Raw genomic sequence first — 26,226 nt, 5'->3', positions numbered from 1 at the left:
GAGAGGTACATGCAGCCCAGGGCCGGCCTCGGATTGTTGTCGGCGGAACAACCTAGAGCCTGAGCAGTGAGGGCAGGGAGGCTACACGCGCCGTGAGTGGGGGCAGACCCAGTGTGGCTGAGGCACTGTGAGCGCACGCCAGTGTTATTTGTTTGCAGCATCCCTCCCTCCCTCCCCACAGCGCGACTGAACAAGTGAGCCTAAAAAAAAAAAAAAAAAAAGTTTCCCCCACCATCCCCTTTGTGTCAGGGCGGAAGCCAGACACTGAAGAGACCAGGAAACAGAAGAAGTTATAACAGAGGGAAACGCCTTGGAAGCTACAGGCAATAGATTAAAACCCCGTGGTTACTACGGACTACATAGGAAGGGGCCTATAGATCTTCAGAAATATAAGTCGGACCAAGGAACTAGCCAAAAATGAACTGAACCCACCATACAACAAAACCAGAGAAAGTCCTAGATATATTTTTACTATTTTTACGATCATTCTTTCTTTTTTTTTTTAATTAAAAAAAATTTTTAAGTCCTCTATTGTTCCTTTAATTTTCACTTTTATAACCTATTAATTTGCAAAAAAAAAAAAAAAAGACGCTATTTTTTTCTTCTTCAGCAAACTTCATATATATATATTTTATAATTTTTTGATCTTGTTTTTTTTTTCTTCTTCTTCTTCTTTTCTTTAACATTGTATTTTTGAAATTCCAAACTCTACTCTAGTTTTTTAATTTTAGCTTTTTGGTATATGTTATCAATTTTGTACCTACAGTTTTTTTTTATAATTTCTGTGACTTTTTTTTTTTTTCTGTTTCATTCTCTTCTTCTTTTATATAACATTGTATATCTGAAATTCCAAATTCTACTCTAGATTTTTAATTTATGCTTTTTGGTATTTGATATCAAATTTGTACCTGTATCTTCTTTATAATTTTTGCGACATTGTTTTTGTTTGTTTGTTTTCTCTCTTTATGTTTCTTCTTCCTTTTTTTAACATTGTATTTTTGAAATTCCAAACTCTACTCTAGATTTTTAATTTTTGCTTTTTGGTATTAGTTATCAATTTTGTACCTGTATTTTCTTTATAATTTTCGTGACCTTGTTTGTTTTTCTTTGTTCGTTTTTTCTCTCTTTCTTTTCCTTCTTCTTTTCTTTAACATCGTATTTTTGAAATTCCAAACTGTACTCTAGATTTTTAATTTTTGCTTTTATGTATTTGTTACCAATTTTGTACCTTTAAGGACCCAATCTTCAGGACCCATTTTTCACTATGGACCGAGATTACTGGCTTGACTGCTCTCTCTCCCTTTGGACTCTCCTTTTTCTCCACCAGGTCGCCTGTGTCTCCTCCCTAACCCCTCTCTACTCTACCCAACTCTGTGAGTTTATGTGTGTTCCAGATGGTGGAGAACACTTAGGGAACTGATTACTGGCTGGATCTGTCTCCTTCCTTTTCATTCCCCCCTTTTATCCCTCTGGCCACCTCTGTCTCCTTCCTCCTTCTTCTCTTCTCTGTATAACTCCGTGAACATCTCTGAGTGGTCCAGTTGTGGAGTGCACATAAGGAAGTGACTACTGGCTACCCCACTCTCTCCACTATTGATTCCACCTCATCTCAATTGGGTCACCTCTAACTCCCTCCTCCCTCTTCTCTTCTCCATGTAACGCTGTGAACCTCTCTGAGTGACCCTCACAGTAGAGAAACTTTTCATCTTTAACGTAGATGTTTTATCAATGGTCCTGTATAGAAGGAGAAGTTTTGAAACTACTGTATAAATAAGACCGATAACTGGAAGCAGGAGACTTAAGCCCAAACCCTGACTCCAGGGAACTCCTGACTCCAAGGAACATTAATTGACAGGAGCTCATCAAACGCCTCCAAACCGACACTGAAACCAAGCACCACACAAGGGCTAACAAGTTCCAGGGCAAGACATACCAAGCAAATTCTCCAGCAACAAAGGAGCACAGCCCTGAGCTTCAAGATACAAGCTGCCCAAAGTCACCCCAAAACCATAGACATGTCATAACTCATTACTGGACACCCACCAGAACACTGACACAAGCTTCCCTAACCAGGAAACCTTGACAAGCCACCTGTACAAACCGACACACAGTGAGGAAAAGCCACAATAAAGAGAACTCCACAAACTGCCAGAATATAGAAAGGACACCCCAAACTCAGCAATTTAAACAACATGAAGAGACAAAGGAATACCCAGCAGATAAAGGAACAGGATAAAAGCCCACCAAACCAAACAAAAGAGGAAGAGATAGGGAATCTACCTGATAAAGAATTCCAAATAATGATAGTGAAATTGATCCAAAATCTTGAAATCAAAATGGAATCACAGATAAATAGCTTGGAGACTAAGATTGAGAAGATGCAAGAAAGGTTTAACAAGGACCTAGAAGAAATAAAAGAGAGTCAATATAAAATGAATAATGCAATAAATGAAATTAAAAACACTCTGGAGGCAACAAATAGTAGAATAACAGAGGCAGAAGATAGGATTAGTGAATTAGAAGATAGAATGGTAGAAATAAATGAATCAGAGAGGATAAAAGAAAAACAAATTAAAAGAAATGAGGACAATCTCAGAGACCTCCAGGACAATATTAAACGCTACAACATTCGAATCATAGGGGTCCCAGAAGAAGAAGACAAAAAGAAAGACCATGAGAAAATACTTGAGGAGATAATAGTTGAAAACTTCCCTAAAACGGGGAAGGAAATAATCACCCAAGTCCAAGAAACCCAGAGAGTCCCAAACAGGATAAACCCAAGGCGAAACACCCCAAGACACATATTAATCAAATTAACAAAGATCAAACACAAAGAACAAATATTAAAAGCAGCAAGGGAAAAACAACAAATAACACACAAGGGAATTCCCATAAGGATAACAGCTGATCTTTCAATAGAAACTCTTCAAGCCAGGAGGGAATGGCAAGACATACTTAAAATGATGAAAGAAAATAACCTACAGCCCAGATTATTGTACCCAGCAAGGATTTCATTCAAGTATGAAGGAGAAATCAAAAGCTTTTCAGACAAGCAAAACCTGAGAGAATTCTGCGCCACCAAACCAGTTCTCCAACAAATACTAAAGGATATTCTCTAGACAGGAAACACAAAAATGGTGTATAAGTTCGAACCCAAAACAATAAAGTAAATGGCAACGGGATCATACTTATCAGTAATTACCTTAAACGTAAATGGGTTGAATGCCCCAACCAAAAGACAAAGACTGGCTGAATGGATACAAAAACAAGACCCCTACATATGTTGTCTACAAGAGACCCACCTCAAAACAGGGGACACATACAGACTGAAAGTGAAGGGCTGGAAAAAGATTTTCCATGCAAATAGGGACCAAAAGAAAGCAGGAGTAGCAATACTCATATCAGATAAAATAGACTTTAAAACAAAGGTTGTGAAGAGAGACAAAGAAGGTCACTACATAATTATCAAAGGATCAATCCAAGAAGAAGATATAACAATTATAAATATATATGCACCCAACACGGGAGCAACGCAGTATGTAAGACAAATGCTAACAAGTATGAAAGGAGAAATTAACAATAATACAATAATAGTGGGAGACTTTAATACCCCACTCACACCTATGGATAGATCAACTAAACAGAAAATTAACAAGGAAACACAAACTTTAAATGATACAATAGACCAGTTAGACCTAATTGATATCTATAGGACATTTCATCCCAAAACAATGAATTTCACCTTTTTCTCACGCGCACATGGAACCTTCTCCAGGATAGATCACATCCTGGGCCATAAAGCTAGCCTTGGTAAATTCAAAAAAATACAAATCATTCCAAGCATCTTTTCTGACCACAATGCAGTAAGATTAGATCTCAATTACAGGAGAAAAACGATTAAAAATTCCAACATATGGAGGCTGAACAACATGCTGCTGAATAACCAACAAATCACAGAAGAAATCAAAAAAGAAATCAAAATTTGCATAGAAACGAATGAAAATGAAAACACAACAACCCAAAACCTGTGGGACACGATAAAAGCAGTCCTAAGGGGAAAGTTCATAGCAATACAGGCACACCTCAAGAAACAAGAAAAAAGTCAAATAAATAACCTAATTCTACACCTAAAGCAACTAGAAAAGGAAGAAATGAAGAACCCCAGGGTTAGTAGAAGGAAAGAAATCTTAAAAATTAGAGCAGAAATAAATGCAAAAGAAACAAAAGAGACCATAGCAAAAATCAACAAAACCAAAAGCTGGTTCTTTGAAAGGATAAATAAAATTGACAAACCATTAGCCAGACTCATCAAGAAACAAAGGGAGAAAAATCAAATCAATAAAATTAGAAATGAAAATGGAGAGATCACAACAGACAACACAGAAATACAAAGGATCATAAGAGACTACTATCAACAATTATATGCCAATAAAATGGACAACGTGGAAGAAATGGACAAATTCTTAGAAAAATACAACTTTCCAAAACTCGACCAGGAAGAAATAGAAAATCTTAACAGACCCATCACAAGCACGGAAATTCAAACTGTAATCAAAAATCTTCCAGCAAACAAAAGCCCAGGTCCAGATGGCTTCACAGCTGAATTCTACCAAAAATTTAGAGAATAGCTAACACCTATCCTGCTCAAACTCTTCCAGAAAATTGCAGAGGAAGGTAAACTTCCAAACTCATTCTATGAGGCCACCATCACCCTAATACCAAAACCTGACAAAGATGCCACAAAAAAAGAAAACTACAGGCCAATATCACTGATGAACATAGATGCAAAAATCCTTAACAAAATTCTAGCAACCAGAATCCAACAACACATTAAAAAGATCATACACCATGACCAAGTGGGCTTTATCCCAGGGATGCAAGGATTCTTCAATATCTGCAAATCAATCAATTTAATACACCACATTAACAAATTGAAAAACAAAAACCATATGATTATCTCAATAGATGCAGAGAAAGCCTTTGACAAAATTCAACACCCATTTATGATAAAAACTCTCCAGAAAGCAGGAATAGAAGGAACATACCTCAACATAATAAAAGCTATATATGACAAACCCACAGCAAACATTATCCTCAATGGTGAAAAATTGAAAGCATTTCCTCTAAAGTCAGGAACAAGACAAGGGTGCCCACTTTCACCATTACTATTCAACATAGTTTTGGAAGTTTTGGCCACAGCAATCAGAGCAGAAAAACAAATAAAAGGAATCCAAATTGGAAAAGAAGAAGTAAAACTCTCACTATTTGCAGATGACATGATCCTCTACATAGAAAACCCTAAAGATTCCACCAGAAAATTACTAGAAATAATCAATGACTATAGTAAAGTTGCAGGATATAAAATCAACACACAGAAATCCCTTGCATTCCTATACACTAATAATGAGAAAACAGAGAAATTAAGGAAACAATTCCATTCACCATTGCAACGGAAAGAATAAAATACTTAGGAATATATCTACCTAAATAAACTAAAGACCTATATATAGAAAACTATAAAACACTGGTGAAAGAAATCAAAGAGGACACTAATAGATGGAGAAATATACCATGTTCATGGATTGGAAGAATCAATATAGTGAAAATGAGTATACTACCCAAAGCAATCTATAGATTCAATGCAATCCCTATCAAGCTACCAACAGTATTCTTCACAGAGCTAGAACAAATAATTTCACAATTTGTATGGAAATACAAAAAACCTCGAATAGCCAAAGCGATCTTGAGAAAAAAGAATGGAACTGGAGGAATCAGCCTACCTGACTTCAGGCTCTACTACAAAGCCACAGTTATCAAGACAGTATGGGACTGGCACAAAGACAGAAATATAGATCAATGGAACAAAATAGAAAGCCCAGAGATAAATCCACACACATATGGACACCTTATCTTTGACAAAGGAGGCAAGAATATACAATGGATTAAAGACAATCTCTTTAACAAGTGGTGCTGGGAAAACTGGTCCACTTGTAAAAGAATGAAACTAGAACACTTTCTAACACCATACACAAAAATAAACTCAAAATGGATTAAAGATCTAAACGTAAGACCAGAAACTATAAAACTCCTAGAGGAGAACATAGGCAAAACACTCTCTGACATACATCACAGCAGGATCCTCTATGACCCACCTCCCAGAATATCGGAAATAAAAGCAAAAATAAACAAATGGGACCTAATTAACCTTAAAAGCTTCTGCACATCAAAGGAAACTAGCAGCAAGGTGAAAAGACAGCCTTCAGAATGGGAGAAAATAATAGCAAATGAAGCAACTGACAAACAACTAATCTCAAAAATATACAAGCAACTCCTACAGCTCATCTCCAGAAAAATAAATGACCCAATCAAAAAATGGGCCAAAGAACTAAACAGACATTTCTCCAAAGAAGACATACAGATGGCTAACAAACACATGAAAAGATGCTCAACATCACTCATTATCAGAGAAATGCAAATCAAGACCACTATGAGGTACCATTTCACACCAGTCAGAATGGCTGCGATCCAAAAGTCTACAAATAATAAATGTTGGAGAGGGTGTGGAGGAAAGGGAACCCTCTTACACTGTTGGTGGGAATGCAAACTAGTCCAGCCATATGGAGAACAGTGTGGAGATTCCTTTAAAAACTGGAAATAGAACTGCCTTATGATCCAGCAATCCCACTTCTGGGCATACACACTGAGGAAGCCAGAAGGGAAAGAGACACGTGTACCCCAATGTTCATCGCAGCACTGTTTATAATAGCCAGGACATGCAAGCAACCTAGATGTCCATCAGCAGATGAATGGATAAGAAAGCTATGGTACATATACACAATGGAGTATTACTCAGCCATTAAAAAGAATACATTTGAATCAGTTCTAATGAGATGGATGAAACTGGAGCCTATTATACAGAGCGAAGTAAGCCAGAAGGAAAAACACCAATACAGTATACTAACGCATATATATGGAATTTAGAAATATGATAACAATAACCCTGTGTACGAGACAGCAAAAGTGACGCTGATGTATGGAACAGTCTTATGGACTCTGTGGGAGAGGGAGAGGGTGGGAAGATTTGGGAGAATGGCATTGAAACATGTAAAATATCATGTATGAAACGAGATGCCAGTCCAGGTTCAATGCACGATACTGGATGCTTGGGGCTGGTGCACTGGGACAACCTGGAGGGATGGTATGGGGAGGGAGGAGGGAGGAGGGTTCAGGAGGGGGAGCACATGTATACCTGTGATGGATTCATTTTGATGTTTGGCAAAACTAATACAATTATGTAAAGTTTAAAAATAAAATTTAAAAAAAAAAGAGAGTAGCTGATTGGATACAAAAACAATATCTATATCTATGCTGCCTATAAGAGACTTACTTTAAATTTAAAGACACATACAGACTGAAAGAGAAGGGACAGAACAAGATATTCCATGCAAATGAAGAAAATAAAGCCAAGTTTTAGACAAAATAGACTTTAAAATAAAGACTGTAACAAGAGACAAGAAGGGTAATGATCAAGGGATTAATTCAACATGCAGATATAATAATTATAAATATATCTGCACCCAACATAAGACACATAAATATATAAAACAAATAGTAACAGACATAAAGGGAGAAATTGGCAGTAATACAATAATAAGGAACTTTCAACATTCCACTTATATCATTCAGAGAGAAAATCACTGGCCTTAAATGACATTTCAGACTAAATTGCTTTAATAATATACATAGAATATTTCATCTAAAAGCAGCAGAATATACATTCTTTCAAGTGCACATGGAACATTTTCCAGGATAGATCATATGTTATGACACAGAAGAAGTCTCAGTAAATTTTTAAATATTGAAATCATATCAAGCATCTTTTCTGACCACAGTGCTATAAGACTAGAAATCAACTACCCAAGAAATGCAAATAAAAACATAAGACATTTGGAGGCTAAGCAATAAACTACTAAATAACCAATGGATAATGGAAGGAATCAAAGAAGAAACTTTAAAAAAAAAATACCAGGAGACAAGTGAAAATAGAAACACAATAATCCACAATCTATAGAACACAGCAAAAGCAGTTCTAAGAGGGAAGTTTATAACAATTTAAAGAAACAAGAAAAATCTCAAATAAACAACCTAACTCTACACCTGAATGAACTAGAAAAAGAATAAACAAAATCCAAAGATAATAGGGGGAAATAGATGGGGAAACAGTGGAAACAGTGTCAGACTTCATTTTTTGGGGCTCCAAAATCACTGCAGATGGTAACTGCAGCCATGAAAATAAAAGACGCTTACTCCTTGGAAGGAAAGTTATGGCCAACCTAGATAGCATATTCAAAAGCAGAGACATTACTTTGCCAACAAAGGTTCGTGTAGTCAAGGCTGTGGTTTTTCCAGTGGTCACGTATGGATGCGAGAGTTGGACTGTGAAGAAAGCTGAGCGCCGAAGATTTGATGCTTTTGCACTGTGGTGTTGGAGAAGACTCTTGAGAGTCCCTTGGACTGCAAGGAGATCCATCCAGTCCATTCTGAAGGAGATCAGCCCTGGGATTTCTTTGGAAGGAATGATGCTAAAGCTGAAACTCCAGGACTTTGGCCACCTCATGCGAAGAGTTGACTCATTGGAAAAGACTCTGATGCTGGGAGGGATTGGGGGCAGGAGGAGAAGGGGACGACAGAGGATGAGATGGCTGGTTGGCATCACTGACTCCATGCACGTGAGTCTGAATGAACTCCGGGAGTTGCTGATGGACAGTGAGGCCTGGCCTGCTGCGATTCATGGGGTTGCAGAGTCGGACATGACTGAGCGACTGAACTGAACTGAAAGATAATAGAAGAAAAGAAATTATGAAGATCAGAACAGAAATAAATGATATACAAAGAAAAGAACAATGAAACAAAAGGCTAGTTATTAAAAAACATAAACAAAATTGATAAACCTTTAACCAGATTCACCAATAAAAAAGAGAGGGCCCAAATAAATAAAATCAAAAATGAAAAAGAAGTTACAACTGACACCAGAGAAATACAAAGATAAGCAATACTACGAACAAACACCAATAAAATGGACAATCTAGAAGAAATGGACAGATTCCCAGAAGTGTACAATCTCCCAAGACTAAATCAGAAAGAAATAACAGACCAATCACCGGTAATGAAACTGAATTAGTAATTTTAAAAGTGTCCCAACAAACAAAAGTTCAGGATCGGAAGATTTCACAGATTAATTCTACCATATACAGAAGAATCAAAGGAGATTCTTCTCAAACTATTCCAAAAAAATTGCGGAGGAGAAAATGCTTCCAAACCCATTCCATAAGGTCAGCATCACTCTGATACCAAAACCAGACAGAGATATTACAAAAAAAAAGCAAATTACAGGACAATATCACTAATAAACTTAGGTGCACAGATCATCAACAAAGTTATTAGCAAACTGATATCAACAATACATTAAAAAGGATCATATACCATGATCAAGTAGATTTATCCTAGAGATGCAAGAGTGGTTTAATGTCTGCAAATTAACCAATATTATACACCACATTAACAAATTGAAAACGAGAACTAGATGATCATCTAAATAGATGCAGAAAAAGTTTTAACAAAATTCAACATTCACTTACGATAAATACTCTCAACAACATGGGTACAGAGGGAAGCTGTATCAAAATAACAAAAAGGCCACATATCACAAATCCACAGCTAACATCACACTTAATGGTAAAACGCTAAAACATTTCCTCTAGGGACAGAAATAAGAAGACAAGGATGCCTATACATTGCCACTTTTGTTCAATACAGTATTGAAAGTCCTAGGCACAGCAATCAGACAAGAAATATAAATAAGAGAAATCTAAATGGAAAATGAAAAAGGAAAGCTGTCACTGTGTGCAGATGACAAGATACTTACATAGGAAATCCTAAAAGACACCACCACAAAAAAAAAAAAAAAACTCATTAATTTTTTTGAAATATCTTAACAGAAGTTTGTTAGGAGCTCCCTGGTGGCTCAGTCAGTGCCTGCCAGTGCAGGAGACACTCGTTCAATCCCTGATCCAGGAATATCAGGGATCCCTGATCCCACATACTGTGGAGCAACTAAGCCCATGCACCACAAATAGTAAGCCTGCACCCTAGAGCCCTGCAGCCTCAACCACTGAGCCCACCTGCTGCAGCTATTGAAGCCTGCACACCCTAGAGACTATGCTGCAATGAAAAGCCTGTGCACCACAGCTAGAGTTTAGACCACACGGCAATGAAGACCCAGCACAGCCAAAAACAAATAAATAAAATTACATTTAAAAAAATAAAATTGTTGTATTTATACACTAACAACAAACTATGAGAGAGAAATTAAGAAATCAATTTCATCTACAATTGCATCAAAAAGGATAAAATACCTAGGAATAAATCTAACTAAGGAGGTTCAGTTCAGTTCAGTCGCTCAGTTGTGTCTGACTCTTTGTGACCCCATGAATCGCAGCACGCCAGGCCTCCCTGTCCATCACCAACTCCTGGAGTTCACTCAGACTCACGTCCATTGAATCAGTGATGCCATCCAGCCATCTCATCCTCTGTCATCCCCTTCTTCTCCTGCCCCCAATCCCTCCCAGCATCAGAGTCTTTTCCAATGAGTCAACTCTTCACATGAGGTGGCCAAAGTACTGGAGTTTCAGCTTTAGCATCAGTCCTTCCAAAGAAATCCCAGGGCTGATCTCCTTCAGAATGGACTGGTTGGATCTCCTTGCAGTCCAAGGGACTCTCAAGAGTCTTCTCCAACACCACAGTTCAAAAGCATCAATTCTTCGGTGCTCAGCCTTCGTCACAGTCCAACTCTCACATCCATACATGACCACTGGAAAAACCATAGTCTTGACTAGACGAACTTTTGTTGGCAAAGTAATGTCTCTGCTTTTGAATATGCTATCTAGGTTGGTCATAACTTTCCTTCAAGGAGTAAGCGTCTTTTAATTTCATGGCTGCAGTCACCATCTGCAGTGATTTTGGAGCCCAAAAAAATAAAGTCTGACACTGTTTCCACTGTTTGCCCATCTATTTCCCATGAAGTGATGGGACTGGATGCCATGATCTTCGTTTTCTGAATGTTGAGCTTTAAGCCAACTTTTTCACTCTACACTTTCACTTTCATCAAGAGGCTTTTGAGTTCCTCTTCACTTTCTGCCATAAGGGTGGTGTCATCTGCATATCAAGATCTATAATTGAAAACAATGAGACACTGATGAAACAAATTGAAGATGACACAAACAGATGGAAAGATATACCATGTTCTTGGATTGGAAGAAGTATCATTGTTAAAATATTACCCAAAGGAATCTATAGATCCAGTGCAATCCCTGTCAAAATACCAATTGAAATTTTCATAGAGCGAGAACAAATAATTCTAAAATTTGTATGGAAACACAAAAAATCTGAAACAGTCAAAACCACCTTCAGAAAGAAAATCAAAGCTAGAGGTATTACATTTCCTGATTTCAAACAAACTACAGTCATCAAAACAGTATTATACTGGCACAATAACAGACACACAGATCCATGGAACAGAACAGGGAGCCCAGAAATGAACACGCATTTATGGGTACCCACACCATAGGTGGCCAGTTAATCTATGACAAAAGAAGGCAACAATATACAATGGGGGAAACAGAACCTCTTCAATAAATGGTGTTGAGACAACTGGACAGCTACATGCAAAAGAATCAAACTGGACTACTCTCTCACATCATGCACAAAAATAAATTCAAAATGGATTAAAGATTTAAATATAAGACCTGAAACCATAACATTTCAATAAGAAAATATAGGCAACAAGCCCTTTGATATCAGTCTTAGTAATATTTTTTTGATGTGTCTCTCAGGCCTGGGACACAAAAGCAAAAATAAACAAATGGGACTATATCAAACTAAAAAGCTTTTGAACAACAAAGAAAGCCATCACCAATACATAAAGGCCACCTACTGATTGGGAGAAGATATTTGCAAATAATATATGCATTAAGGGGTTAATATCCAAAATATACAAAGAGCTCATACAACTCAACATCAAAAAACAACCCAATTAAAACATGGGCAGAAGACCTGAATCAACATTTTTTTTCAAAGAAAAATACAGAAGGCCAACAAGTACATAAAAACACTCAACATCACTAATCATCAAGTAAGTGCAAGTAAAAAATAAAAAAGACATAAAAAAGACAGCAAGTAACAAGTGTCAGTGAGAATGTAAACTGGTACAGCCACCATGGGAAACAGTATAGATATTCCTCAAAAATTAAAAATAGAGCTACTATATGTCCCCAAAATTATATTTCTGATTATTTATCAAGAAAAAACATTAATGAGAAAAGATATATGCACCCCTATGTTCATTGCAGTCTTACTGACAATAGTCAGGATATGGAAGCAACTTAAGTGCTCATCAATAGATGAATGGATAACAAAGATGCAACTTATATATATATAAATATATATATACACATATATAAAACATGTAACATATATGTATTATCATATATATATATGTGGATGAAAAAATGAACCTAACATAGTTATTACTCTAGGCAAAATGATTCAGTTAGAGAAAGACAAATGCTGCATGATTTAAATGAGGAATCTAAATAACAAAACAGAAACATAGTTATAGATACAGAGAATAGGTGGTTGCCAGAAGGAAGTGGGGCGGGGGGAGTAGAAAGAAATAGATAAGGGGGATTAACACAAACTTCCAGTTGCAAGATAAATGAGTCAGAGGTATGAAATGTACAGGGGATCTGGCAATCATTTTGAAATGTATCAGATCAGATCAGTCACTCAGTCGTGTCCGACTCTTTGCGACCCCATGAATCACAGCACGCCAGGCCTCCCTGTCCATCACCAGCTCCTGGAGTTCACTCAGACTCATGTCCATTGAGTCAGTGATGCCATACAGCCATTTCATCCTCTGTCGTCCCCTTCTCCTCTTGCCCCCAATCCCTCCCAGCATCAGAGTCTTTTCCAATGAGTCAACTCTTCGCATGAGGTGGCCAAAGTACTGGAGTTTCAGCTTTAGCATCATTCCTTCCAAAGAAATCCCAGGGCTGATCTCCTTCAGAATGGACTGGATGGATATCCTTGCAGTCCAAGGAACTCTCAAGAGTCTTCTCCAACACCACAGTTCAAAAGCATCAATTCTTCGGCGCTCAGCCTTCTTCACAGTCCAACTCTCACATCCATACATGACCACAGGAAAAACCATAGCCTTGACTAGACGAACCTTTGTTGGTGAAGTAATGTCTCTGCTTTTGAATATGCTATCTAGGTTGGTCATAACTTTCCTTCCGAGGAGTAAGCGTCTTTTAATTTCATGGCTGCAGTCACCATCTGCAGTGATTTTGGAGCCCAGAAAAATAAAGCCTGACACTGTTTCCACTGTTTCCCCATCTATTTCCCATGAAGTGATGGGACTGGATGCCATGATCATTGAATCACTGTGTTATGTAACAGGAACTAACATAGTGTTATAGGTCAGTTATACTTTAGAAACAAGCAAGCTCATAGGAAAAGAGATGAGATTTGTGGTTACCAGAAGCAGTGGGTAGTGGTTGGGGTAATTGGATGAAGGCAGTCAAAAAGCCACCATGAACCAGTTAAAATTTATAAGTACTAGAGGTGTACAAATAAAATTAGCACTGCTATATGCTATATATGAAAATTAAGAGAGTAAGTCTTGAATTCTCACCACAAGGAATATCTTTTCTATTTCTTTAACTTTTTATCTATGTGGAATGATGAATGTTTACTAAATTTATTGTGATAATCATTGCATGATGTAAGTCAGATCATTATGCTATATGCCTTAAACTTATACATTGCTGTATATCAATTAGATCTCAATAAAACTTGAAGGAAAAAAGAAACACAGTGTGTCTCCACTTCTAGAAATTCCAAGTAAGTATATCACACATTAAACAGATATGTAGGACAGAGTTTATTATCATTACAAATAACATTACAAAATGAGCCGTCTCTGTGCAAAGGAGCAGACTTTATGGTCCCTTTAACTTGTCTGCTTCTCCAGTGCAATTGAAGCATGATGTGATTTTACCAAATAGAATTTACAAATCCCTTCCCAGGAATACAGTTATTGTATGTGATGGGTTTGACCTATACTGCACTTAAGGTATTTGGCACAAAGTAACTCCAAATCACAGCTCTGGGAAGTTTTTCAAGAAAGTCAAGAGAGTAGAAGCTGCTTTTTTCAGCATCAACACAGGAGACGTGAATCAAGCAAGTCTCTCTTGGTTTTAATAATTCACTGCTTGGTGTTATCTATGCCCATGTGGCCAAAGGCCTGGGTATTGAGCATGCACTCAACAACATCCCAGGCACATAAATAAACCATTTTCTGCTCTCAGTCCAGGAGGTAGTTATTGATCTGGGCTGTGATCTTTTCCTACCTGACTTTATGAGGATTTCTAAAATAGCTCACCTTAGGGGAATTAGAGACTCGAGTACTTCTCTTTTGTCATTTGACCAGTGAAAAGGAAAAAACACCAACAACTTATAAAAGATGAACTCTGACAGAAGAAACACCAGCATTTGCTGTGACGACCACACACTGACATGGTATCGTAGCCTGAAAGCAAAGAGGAAAAAAGAAATATTGAATAGTCCCTTGGCCACTAAGATCACCTTGCTGCATCCGGAATCAGGCCTCAAGTTACAGTTGTGTGGTCTCAATTAGCCAAAAACCAGGCCACGTGATCTCTGTGGATCAGATGAGAATAAGAGTTGCCCTGGGACAGAAGAGATCCCCCTCCACATACTAGATTGCCCATTTTGGATACCTGACTGAAATTGTGGATTTTAGATCTAGCTCCTACTGTCCATGGAACCCCAGAAAACTCCCATCATTTCTCAGGACATCCGTGTCTCCAGTGATCATGTACAATGACTGGTCACCCAGCAGGCATACCCAACCCCTTTCTCTCAAATCACCTTCAACTGCAGAGGCTGTGAATGCTGAATCTTCTCTTTCCTAGCTTTCCTTGGAGTCAGCGTCCTGTGAGATATATGGAGAAATCAAGTGGGGATGGCGGCTTCTGGATAAGAGTTTCATCTTCAAAAAACAGAGACAATCTGATAAAGAATATTAATTTAAATTACACAAATAACCCTTAAAACCCAACAATAAGAATGCAAACAATCTGATTGAAAATAGGCCAAAGACCTTAATGGACATCTTACCAATGAAGATATAAAGATGGCAAATCACATATGAAAAGATATTCATATCATATGGTATGAGGGAAATACAAATTTAAAAAAAAACAATGAGATACCACTATCAGAATGGCCTACCACATTTACTAGGATGGCCAAAATCTGAAACACTGATGATGCCAAATTCCAGTGAGGATTTGAAGCAATGAAAACTTTCACATAGATGTTTATTAGCATCTTTATTTATAATTGTCAAAACTTAGGAGCAACCAAGATGTCCTAGAGTAATGGGTAAGAACTGTGGGTAAGTAAACTGTGTACATCCAGACAATAGGATATCATTTAGCACTAAAGAGTTTTCAATCCGTGAAAAGATATGAAGAAAATTTAAATGCTAATTACTAAGTGAAAGAACATAGGTTTCATACTATATGATTCCAAGTATATGCCACTCTGGAAAAGGCAAAACTACAGAGACAGCAAAAAGATCAGTGGTTGCCAGGGGCTGGACAGGCAATGAGTGGTGAATAGGCAGAACACAGATGATTTTTAGGGCAGTGAAAATATATGACATCATAATGATGGATATGTATCATTACACATTTGAACAAATTCATGGGATATATAACACCAAGAGTAAACTGTAATCTAACCTATGGAATTTGATTGATTATGATGTGTCAATATAAGTTTATCAATTGTAACAAGTGCAGCACTCTGGTGAGTGACTGACAATGAGGGATGGCTGGTCACCCAGCAGGCATTCCCAACCCCCTTCTCTCAAATCACCTCCAACCGCAGAGGCTATGAATGCTGAATCCTCACTTTCCTAGCTTTCCTTGTAGTCAGGGTCCTATGAGATATATGGGAAATCAACTGGGAAGGGAGGCATGGGTAAATCAGGGAGTATATGGGAAATGTCTATATTTTCCCCTTAATTTTACTGTGAACCTAAAATTGCTATAAAATTTTAATCTTAATTTATTTTTAAAAAAGAAAGAAAACACAGAGACTCACAAAGAAAACACTCTTTCACCACCCATATACCCTCTTAATTCCTCTTTTATACCCTTTCATGGGAGATATGACACTTGAAACTGAAGCAGGTATCTTGCAACCTTAAGGGAAGACCTTGCCACACACAGCTAAGGCGGGCAAGAAAGACTGGAAGAAACTGTCTTTGGGGTGTCACTGAGCCAATGAACTAATCTCGACTACAACTGCCTCCAGGCTTGGAGTGGGTTGACATTCCCTTCTCCAGGGGATCTTCCTGACCCAGGGATCAAACCAGGTCTCCTGCACTGCAAGCAAATCCTTTACCATCTGAGCCACCAGGGAAGCCCACATTCTCTATGGTTATTTCTAAAATAATGTTCATGTCCATCCTTAGCTCCCTCAAAATCTCTTCCCTTGGCTGGCTTACCCATGAAGAGTAAGTATAGTATAGCCATATAGTTACCAAAAGTATTTATCCAAAATAACAAACTAATAAAAATTGTATTGCTTCTCCTATAAGAGGTAGAGCTCTGACCCACCAACAGCAGAGCATGACTTTGGCAGAGCAGCAAGTATGCATTTTCATTCAATATCCATATGCCCTGGTATGTGATAGGACCCATTGGCTAAACAATGGAAATCTTAGATTTCCAATGCTAAGTAACTCACCTGTCCCAGGAATTTCTACCAGATATTAAGTATTTCTGTTGCCAGAACCTTAAAACATACTGATAGTAATAGTACATAAGCTTGAGAGTTTTCAGACCCTGAGGAGATGGAAGACAGAGCAGATGGGTTTCTGGACATTATTAAGAATAGTAAAAAAGCCATAGAGTTGAGAGCTAGAGGTTTATGCTTGAGTTCTTGTTCTACCACTTAATACCTGTATATCCTGAAATAGCTTTTTAAACCCTTTAATAATTATAAAATGTCCTACCCTGGCTTTCTTTTCTCATGGCTGTTATGAGAAGCCAATAAGATCATGTATGTAAAAAGTCTTCATAAAGTGTAGAGTGCTGCCTAAGAGTGAGAGGTGATTGTTCTTAATAACGAGGAATAAGCACAGTGCCGAGGGATAGCCAAAGGGCACCAAGAACCTTGGAGCACAGAGGGGAATATCAGACAGCAAACAGCACTGGTAAGCATCAGTCTCAATCAGGCCTTCCTGAACTGGTTTCTATGTCCAGCCATCCAGCCTATATAGGGGTAATCCCAGTCCCTGACCTAAACAGCTCCTCTCTATAAACTCACTAGTAGGTCACATTGTAGTTACCTTAACAAACATAGGTGTTGGAAACACCTTCCCTCCATTCTGCTTTTTCTCCCATGTCATTTGGGCTGTAATAATAATCCAATGGCATTATTGTATTCTCTCACCCATCCTGTCGTGTCATAAAGGAGACTGAACGGGGCAGCTAGATGGGATACAGAGAGAAGAGTAGAGTACAAACAAGTAAACACTGGTTAGAGGCTCAGCTGTAAGGCAGCCACGCATCTATCTTCTCAGAACCCCCGTTTCCATAGGTGTGGGCCTGGAGGGAAAGATGACTTGCTACTGCAAAGCTATGGCACAAATGTATTCATAAAATGTCTCTGGAGCAGTGGGCAGCTATGGTCAAGAGGGGGGCTTTGACTGTAGACATCCTCAGGTTGTGTCCTCACTCTGTCATCTCCACCTGTGTGACCCTGAGCAAGATGCTCAACCTCTTCAAACCCTGAACCATTACATTTTTAAAAAGGGGAGGGGGGAGCGCCTAACATTTACTATATAACTTCACTCAGCAATAAAACCACAAATTCCTCATTTAACAAGCGCTTAATGAATGTCAGTAATAGTAATATTTGTCACTATTATTGTTATTATTATCACTATTACTATTAATTCCCCAAGGGTGAAACGCACAGAAGGCCTCGACATGTGCTGCCTCCTGACTTTACCTGAGTGTCTCTTCCAAGTGGTCACATGCCTCTGAAGTGCTACAGAGATGTGGGATCTGAGGATGAGTCCCAAGCATTCAGATTCCTTGCTGAGGAAAGTTTTACAGCAAATCCCTGTGCTCTGATTCAGAATACCACCTGCCATAGCTCTGCGTTGCTCCTATTAGGCTCCTGGCCATGGATAACGCACACGCGGTACTGAGGTGGCCTGGCAGCAGCACCTGGGGAAGCTCATCCCAGCCACTTTGAACCCTGCTGGTCCTACAACCCCCTGAGGGAACCTGGCAGTTCCCTGAGCCTGCCCCAGCTTCTAGAAAGGAAGCCAGCACGTCAGCCCTGCCCAGACATGCGGAGGCATCCCTTCTGACTAGACAGGTGCTAGTGTCTTTCTGCCCATTGCTCCTCCAGTGTGGTGGCCAAACACTTGAGTCAGTGTCTATTCTTCCCTGTGAAGCCACAACCACAGGTAAATGTCTTTGTCTTTGGACTTAACACATTATACTTTTTTCCATGTAATTTCTTATCTGTCTCTCCCACTAGATTGTAAACTCCTAGAACATAGGACAGGACCCTCTTGCTACTCACTTTTATATTTCTGGGCACTGGCACTGGTCCACACAAAGCTCTCTCAGTGTTTATTTACCTAAGCTGTTGAATTGCCAAATCCTAAGATGCATGATCATCACTTTTGGAGTGCTTCAGTACAAGGCCAACAATCTGCCCTAAGATGCCATCAGATACATGTTACCCTATCACTAGCCTCACTTCACTCACCCAGCCAGCCACTTCATAGCAGACAAGCAGCCAAAATGCAAGAAAGTGGACAAAGGAAGCTTCAGAGAAGCCACTGCTTCAACCACAGTCTTACAATGTTATAAGATTCATGCACCCACGTGCCAAACCTGCCCTAGAACAAGCCAACCCTGATCTTCTCATGACTGCCTCTGAGATCTGTGGGTGGTTAGAGATCGAGGCCACAATCAGTCATAGCGTCCAGCCCCAACTGAGCCTTCCAAAGCCAGTCAGCTTGAATATTTCCCTGGTGAAAAGGTTCTTCTCTAAAACTGCTCTTCAGGCCTCCACCACTCTACTGAAACCCTCAGGACATTAAATGTCATCTCATCAGGAAAATAGAAGAGGTGAGAACCCTCTCAACTTCCTGACAACTTACTATCTCCACACCTTGCCTCTTTTCTTTCAATTAAAACCAATAAGGAATCCCTCCTCCCACCTAAGAATTATCACTGAACCAAGTGCTGAACCAACCTGGCTCGGGGGCTCAGTACCACTAACTATCTGTACCATCCTTGAAACTTCAGCTTTTATTTTCTATCACATTCTGTCCAGTGGCCTGTAATCTCCATAAGTCTCTTTCATTATTAAAAGAATAGCAGTAATAACAAAGGCAAACCAATAAAAATCATTGTTCACCTTGGTATTCACCCAAATGCACCGGAAATGCATGTCCCACAAAAACCTGCACACAGACGTTTACAGTAGCTTTATTCATAACTGCCAGAACTTGGAAGCAACCAAGATGTCTTTCAATAGGTAAGTAGATAAATAAATTGTGATACATTGACAATGGAATATTATTTAGCACTAAAAAGAAATGAGCTATCAAGCTGTGAAAAGACATGGAGAAATTTAAATGCATCAGTTCAGTTCAGTTCAGTTGCTCAGTTGTGTCCGAATCTTTGCAACCCCATGGACTGCAGCACACCAGGCCTCCCTGTTCATCACCAGGTCCCAGAGTTTACTCAAACTCATGTCCATTGAGTCGGTGATGCCATCCAACCATCTCATCCTCTCTCGTCCCCTTCTCCTCCCGCCTTCAATCTTTCCCAGCATCAGGGTCTTTTCAAATGAGTCAGTTCTTCACATCAGATGGCCAAAGTACTGGAGTTTCAGCTTCAGCATCAGTCCTTCCAATGAATATTCAAGACTGATTTCCTTTAGGAGGGACTGGTTGGATCTCCTCGAAGTCCAAGGGACTCTCAAGAGTCTTCTCCAATACCACAATTCAAAAGCATATATTGCTGAGCAAAGAAACCAATCTGAAAAGGCTACATACTATATGATTACAATTTATATAGCATTCTGGAAAAGGCACAACTACAGAGGCAGCAAAAGATTAGTGGCTGTTCCAGGTTAGGGGACAGGGAGGGTAAAGTAGAACACAGAGGCTTTTCAGGACAGTGAAAATGCTCTGCATGTTACCATAATGATGGATATATATCATTATATATTTGTCCAAATGTATACCACCAAAAGTCAACCCTAATGTGAACTATAGACTTCAGGGGACTAAGATGTGTTCATCAATTGTAGCAAAGGTACCATACTGGTTAGTGATGCTGGTATGGGGAAGGATGAAGAGGGCAGAGGCTATATGGGAAATCTCTGTGCCTTTCCCTCAATTTGGCTGTGAATCTAAAAAATAAAGCCTGTTGTAACTATTTTTAAAATCCTCTTTCAACTTTCAGTTGCAATTACCAGTTGAGAAGGCATTATAATAATTACAGATTATGTAATGAAGGAATGAAAAATAAAAGGGGCTGAGATAACACAGGGAGGAAAAAGCTCACCAGGCAGACTCTGATAGCCTGGGCCTTTTGACAGTTATCCCTCATTGTAAATGAACTGTTAATAAACTGCCTCTGTGAATTCATTATTCTGAGCCAGCATCTTAGGCCTAATTCCCTTTGTTCCTAACAAGAGTGAGTTTCTGGCCACCCAAAGTAGAAGACCAAATTTGGGAACTGGTAAGACAGTTCAGATTTAGGAGACATTGTCCTAGCCCACCTCTACTAGCTGAGTGCTTCCATTTCGAAGTGCTTCAGTTCCTCTGTGAGTCACACAGACCGATGGCCACAGCACACTGAACACTGTGGTAAAGCCAGTAGCCAGTGTCATCAGCACATTTCTCCCAGTTGAATTACATGGTTATGTTTTGCATAAAACACAAACAGCTGTTTCAGTTCTGTTGCTCAGTCATGTCCAACTCTTTGCAACCCCATGAACTGCAGCACACCAGGCTTCCCTGTCCATCACCAACTCCCAGAGTTTGGTCAAACTCACATTCATCATCAAAGATGCCATCCAGCCATCTCATCCTACGTTGTTCCCTTCTCCTCCCATCTTCAGTCTTTCCCAGCATCAGGATCTTTTCCAATGAGTCAGTTCTTTGCATCAGGTGGCCAAATTACTGGAGTTTCAGCTTCAACATCAGTCCTTCCAACAAATATTCAGGACTGATTTCCTTTAGGAAATCTGGCTTGATCTCTTTGCAGTCCAAGGGACTCTCAAGAGTCTTCTCCAACACCACAGTTCAAAAGCATCAATTCTTTGGCGCTCAGCTTTCTTTATGGTCCAACTCTCACATCCACACGTGACTACTGAAAAAACCATAGCCTTGACTAGATGGACCTTTGTCAGCAAAGTAATGTCTCTGCTTTTTAATATGCTGTCTAGGTTAGTCACAACTTTTTTTTTCCAAGGAGCAAGTGTCTTTTAATTTAATGGCTGCAATCACCATCTGCAGTGATTTTGGAGCCCCAAAAAATAGTCTGACACTGTTTCCCCATCTATTTGCCATGAAGTGATGGGACCAGATACTATGGTCTTAGTTCTTTGAATCTTGAGTTTTAAGCCAACTTTTTCACTTTCCTCTTCCACTTTCATCAAGAGGCTCTTTAGTTCTTCTTCACTTTCTTCCATAAGGGTGGTGTCATCTGCATATCTGAGGTTATTGATATTTCTCCCGGCAGTCTTAATCCAACTTGTGCTTCATCTAGTCCAGCATTTCTCATGATGTACTTTGCACAGAAGTTAAATAAGCAGGGTGACAATATACAGCCTTGACATACTCCTTTCCCAATTTGGAACCATTCTGTTGTTCCATGTCTAGTTCTAACTGTTGCTTCTTGAGCTGCATACAGATTTCTCAGGAGGCAGGTCAGGTGGTCTTGTAGTCCCATCTCTTGAAGAATTTTCCACAGTCTGTTGTGATCCACACAGTCAAAGGCTTTGGCATAGTTAATAAAGCAGATGTAAACAACTGTTTACTTCTTGTAATTATGTAATTTAATTAAATAGTATTTTATATATTTATATATTGCATAAGCATTGTAAAATACACTTTTATTTACTGAATCAATATTTATTGCTTGTGAAAACTGATAAACATCTTTCACTATTATGATATTGTAACTATTACTCACTTAATACCATTGTATCATGATTGGTCAACAGAAAAATAATAGAACTCAATATCACCAAAACTACTATTTAATAGAAAAACCTGTAATCACTTTTAAAAATCCAGATGCACGTCAGAATTATCTTGAAATTTTTTGAAAAACCCAAATGCCCAGATATTGCTTTTTTTCCTCCAGAACTCCAGGTATGTTTCTAATGAGCAGTCATGTTTAAAAACAACTGGACTCTATGAGTATCTTTTACTTTTATCTAGTTTGTCTCACCTCTTCTATTTCATATTCAGTGCTCCCATTTCATTTAGTTTATGTTTTCCAATTTCTCCACTCCTGTTTTTTATGTTATTTCTCAAGCCTTTATCAAGCATAGTAAGAAAGCTTTGTATACATATATATAAATAATATCTATAATATACATTTTAGAAAACTTATGAATTTTTGCCTAGCTAAAATTTATGACATTTTGATTGTCATTATAACAATTTATGGCATTTTGATTCCACTTCTTTGACTTGTATGAATAGAATGCTAGATTTCTAATTTTTAAAAAATAGATAACACAGCAAGCAACAAAGATTGACTGTATAGCACAGGGAACCGTAGTCAATATCTCGTGATTACCCATAATGGAAAATAATTTCAGAGATAATATATGTGTATATGTATAACTGAGTCACCCTGCTGTGCATCCAAAACATTGTAAGTCAACTATACTTCAATAAAATACATACATTAAAATAAATATATATACACTTTTAGATATTTGTATATTATGAACATTAAATATGCATATGAAAAGAAAGAGATTAGTTTCTAAAATGAAGGCAAATGTTTTACAAAGACTTCGTAAATCTGAGTTATTAAAAATCACTGGTAAATTAGGTATGAATGAGAAATTTTTAAAGATTAGGGGATTATGAAAATCTAGAAGAGTCTGCACATAGATTACCTCCAATCTGCCTTCTCACTCCATTTTATAGAAGCTGAAACAAGAAGCCACAGGTGATGGGTGCACTGATTATATGAAAAAGATGGTGCTAGACCCCAGGACAAAGTACCCACACTCAAAGGCTTTGGGTTTGTGTCAAAATATCAGCAAATAATGCACCCTTATACATTTTAAGTTAAAATAATGTCTGTTATGTTTTATGTTTCAGCACTTTAATCAACATTTTCAACTAACCTATCAGCTGCTGGTCCTGATCATGTTGGGTCTTTACGTGCGGTGGGACTAACACCTGCCCAGCTGCAGGAAGCCTCCCTCAGACAATACCACCAACTTCCCCAAGTTTCTACAGCTAGGTCCAGAGGGCTCTTATATGTAGATACAGACTTTTAAACTACTCCACAGCAATCAGGCCTTGTCAATCATGACATGAAGTAAAAATTTCAATAAATGATTGCTGGAAGAATAGAGTGATAACAGAATAAAGATTTGCAGTTTCTTCCAAAGTCCACCTCATTTAGTCCTCTATCACTAGACTAGTTCATTTAAACGTTAGTGCTTTTTTTGTAAATATTGACTAGAGAAGAGGGGGGATTCATCCTCGCCTTGGAAATACCATGACCTGTCTGATGACCTGTCTCATCCCAGGTCATCCAATCCAAAACGCATTGTATTTAGGCTTGTATCCTCTAAAAGACATGGACAGTACCTACCGCTGAATCCACTGTGGTATCCCCAGATCCTACTAAGTTATTTACTCCACAAACGTTTATTCGCTGCTGACAGTGGGCTAGGTGCCAGGGACATGGCAGAGAGTGAGACAGGCACAATCTCATCGCTCAAAACCTCCAAGGCACAAAGGCACACACAATATAAGAAGAAGGCTGTTTCAGGTTCTGAAACAAGGACGCTGCAGGTAAGGCCAAGGCTAGAGTGAGGCAAGGAGAGTGTCTAAGCTGGTGTCACTGTCAGCTTCTCACATGAGCCTCGACAGTGATGCCACCTTTAATTTTGAACCCTAGACACCTCACCTAAGTAGTCAGGAGGTTCCCCACTCTGTTGGTAAGTTCTTCATTACTCCTTCCAACAATGTTTAATTTTCTGTAGCCAAACTTTCAGAATCGTGATTTTCCAATTCATGCATAGCCCACCATAAATCTCTGGCCCTTTTTTGCCACACATGTATTTGGTATATTTTGACATGCCTGTTACATGCTAAGTTGCTTCAGTCATGTCAGACTCTTTGTGACCCTATGGACTGTCATAGTTTGTACCTGAAAATAGATCTTAAAGATTTGTTTAACCCTAGCTTATCAACCTTTCTACTCTTTAGTAAGAAAGAAATCAGTTTTGTTTTTCAACTAAGAAATTAGAAAATAAACCTGGGGATAATGAATAACCATCTTACTCCCATACATACACAGATTTAAGCAAATATTTGTACTTGTGTGAGCTTGAAAATGCTAGAAAAAAAATCTCTTGCTGAAAAAAAAATCTACTGGGAGACAAGATAAAGCAATAGTAATGAGTTTAATAGCAAAGGCCTGAGTTCAATTTCAAGTTCTTACATTTGCTAGTTGGATTAAAAATGAATAAGACATGATCCCTGGAGAAGAAGATGGTGGAGGAGTAGGTGGATGTGGAGTACATCTCTCTCCATGGACGCATCAGGAATACACCTTCAGACACAAAAGTGCATACCGACCACCCGCTGAGAGAAGACAGGAGTACCTGACCAGAGGGAAAGAACACGTAGAACCACACAAAACTCGGTGGGAAGGAACTAGGGGGGAAAACATGAGTGTTAGTAGGACTGGACCTGCCCTCAATGGGCGGGGGAACTGATGCAGGGGTCTGATCCCCACATCAGGGCAATTGTCTGAGTCAGAGGAAAAACATTTAAGGCTGGGAGTGAAACAGCTGATCTGCAGCAGCCTAAATGGAGTGAGAATCAGACAGTCCTTGCCACAGCCATACATACCCTGGACAGGGATGCGAAGTTTGGGGATTATGGAATGATCTCATGGTGAGGGCTGCTGTTGACTGCGGAGAGACAAATTGAGGGGATGTGAGGGAGGAGGGTGTAGTGGGAAATGCCTGTGGAGGAAAGTCAGGCAGCCATGGAAGAAAGGCGATACTGCTGAGTCACATGTAGGGGGTGGAGCCATCACCATAGCCTCTCTCTCCCCACACACCAGCATCAGCAGCTGAACAATAGAGAGGCTGGCCCATCAAATGCCTGATGCACTGAACTACAGAGCAGGACCCCACCCAGAGTGCCCCTTTAAGTGACTGATTCGTGAACTACAAAGTAGGACCCCAGCCAGGGTGCTCCTTTGAGTGCCTGACTTGATGCGCCCATCTCAGAGTAGGACCCCAGCCAGGGGGGGCCCACTATTTGCCTGACCCATTGAACAACAGAGAAGGACCCCAAGCAAGGGAGCCCTCTAAGTGCCTGAACCGGTGGAGATACAGAGAAAGACTCGTCAAAGAGGCCTTCTGATCACCAGCTACAAGAGGCTTGAAAAAAGACTCTGATAGGGCCATGACTCCTGCTGCGGAGGCAGTCCGTGTCCTGCACACTTGGTGCCACGAGTGTCTCCGCACGCTAAGCAGCTGCTCATGCTCAACTCTCACTGGGGCAGAGCTGCCACAGGCAAAAAAAGTCTTGCGCTTATGCACATCGGGTCACTTCGGTAGTGTTTGACTATTCGCAACCCTGTGGACTGTGGCCTGCCAGGCTTCTCTGTCAGGGACAGGGGGCATCTCCAGGGAAGAATACCGGAGCCTATTGACCAATATTGGTTGCCATACCCTTCTAGAGCACTATATTCCCACTGCTATAGCTGCCAACTCCCCTGAGAACCTGGTGCTGCCAGAAACCCTGTGACTCAA

The 26,226-nt window shown here is 39.2% G+C and overlaps 1 long non-coding RNA gene across 1 annotated transcript; it reads right to left on the bottom strand.

The window, feature by feature from the left end:
- Positions 1-13,984: 13,984 nt before the first annotated feature.
- LOC147357394 (uncharacterized) lies at positions 13,985-15,152 on the bottom strand. Its single transcript, XR_015141814.1, has 2 exons — positions 15,010-15,152; positions 13,985-14,647 (listed from the first exon to the last, which is right to left on the bottom strand). It is a non-coding gene; the product is annotated as an uncharacterized LOC147357394 (long non-coding RNA).
- Positions 15,153-26,226: the final 11,074 nt, after the last annotated feature.

Source organism: Bos grunniens, chromosome 15 (genome assembly GCF_055505025.1).
Source record: "Bos grunniens cultivar Pamir isolate PY7600 chromosome 15, Bosgru_T2T1.0, whole genome shotgun sequence".
Taxonomy (NCBI): domain Eukaryota; kingdom Metazoa; phylum Chordata; class Mammalia; order Artiodactyla; family Bovidae; genus Bos; species Bos grunniens.
This window is presented reverse-complemented; position numbering and strand designations above follow the sequence as displayed.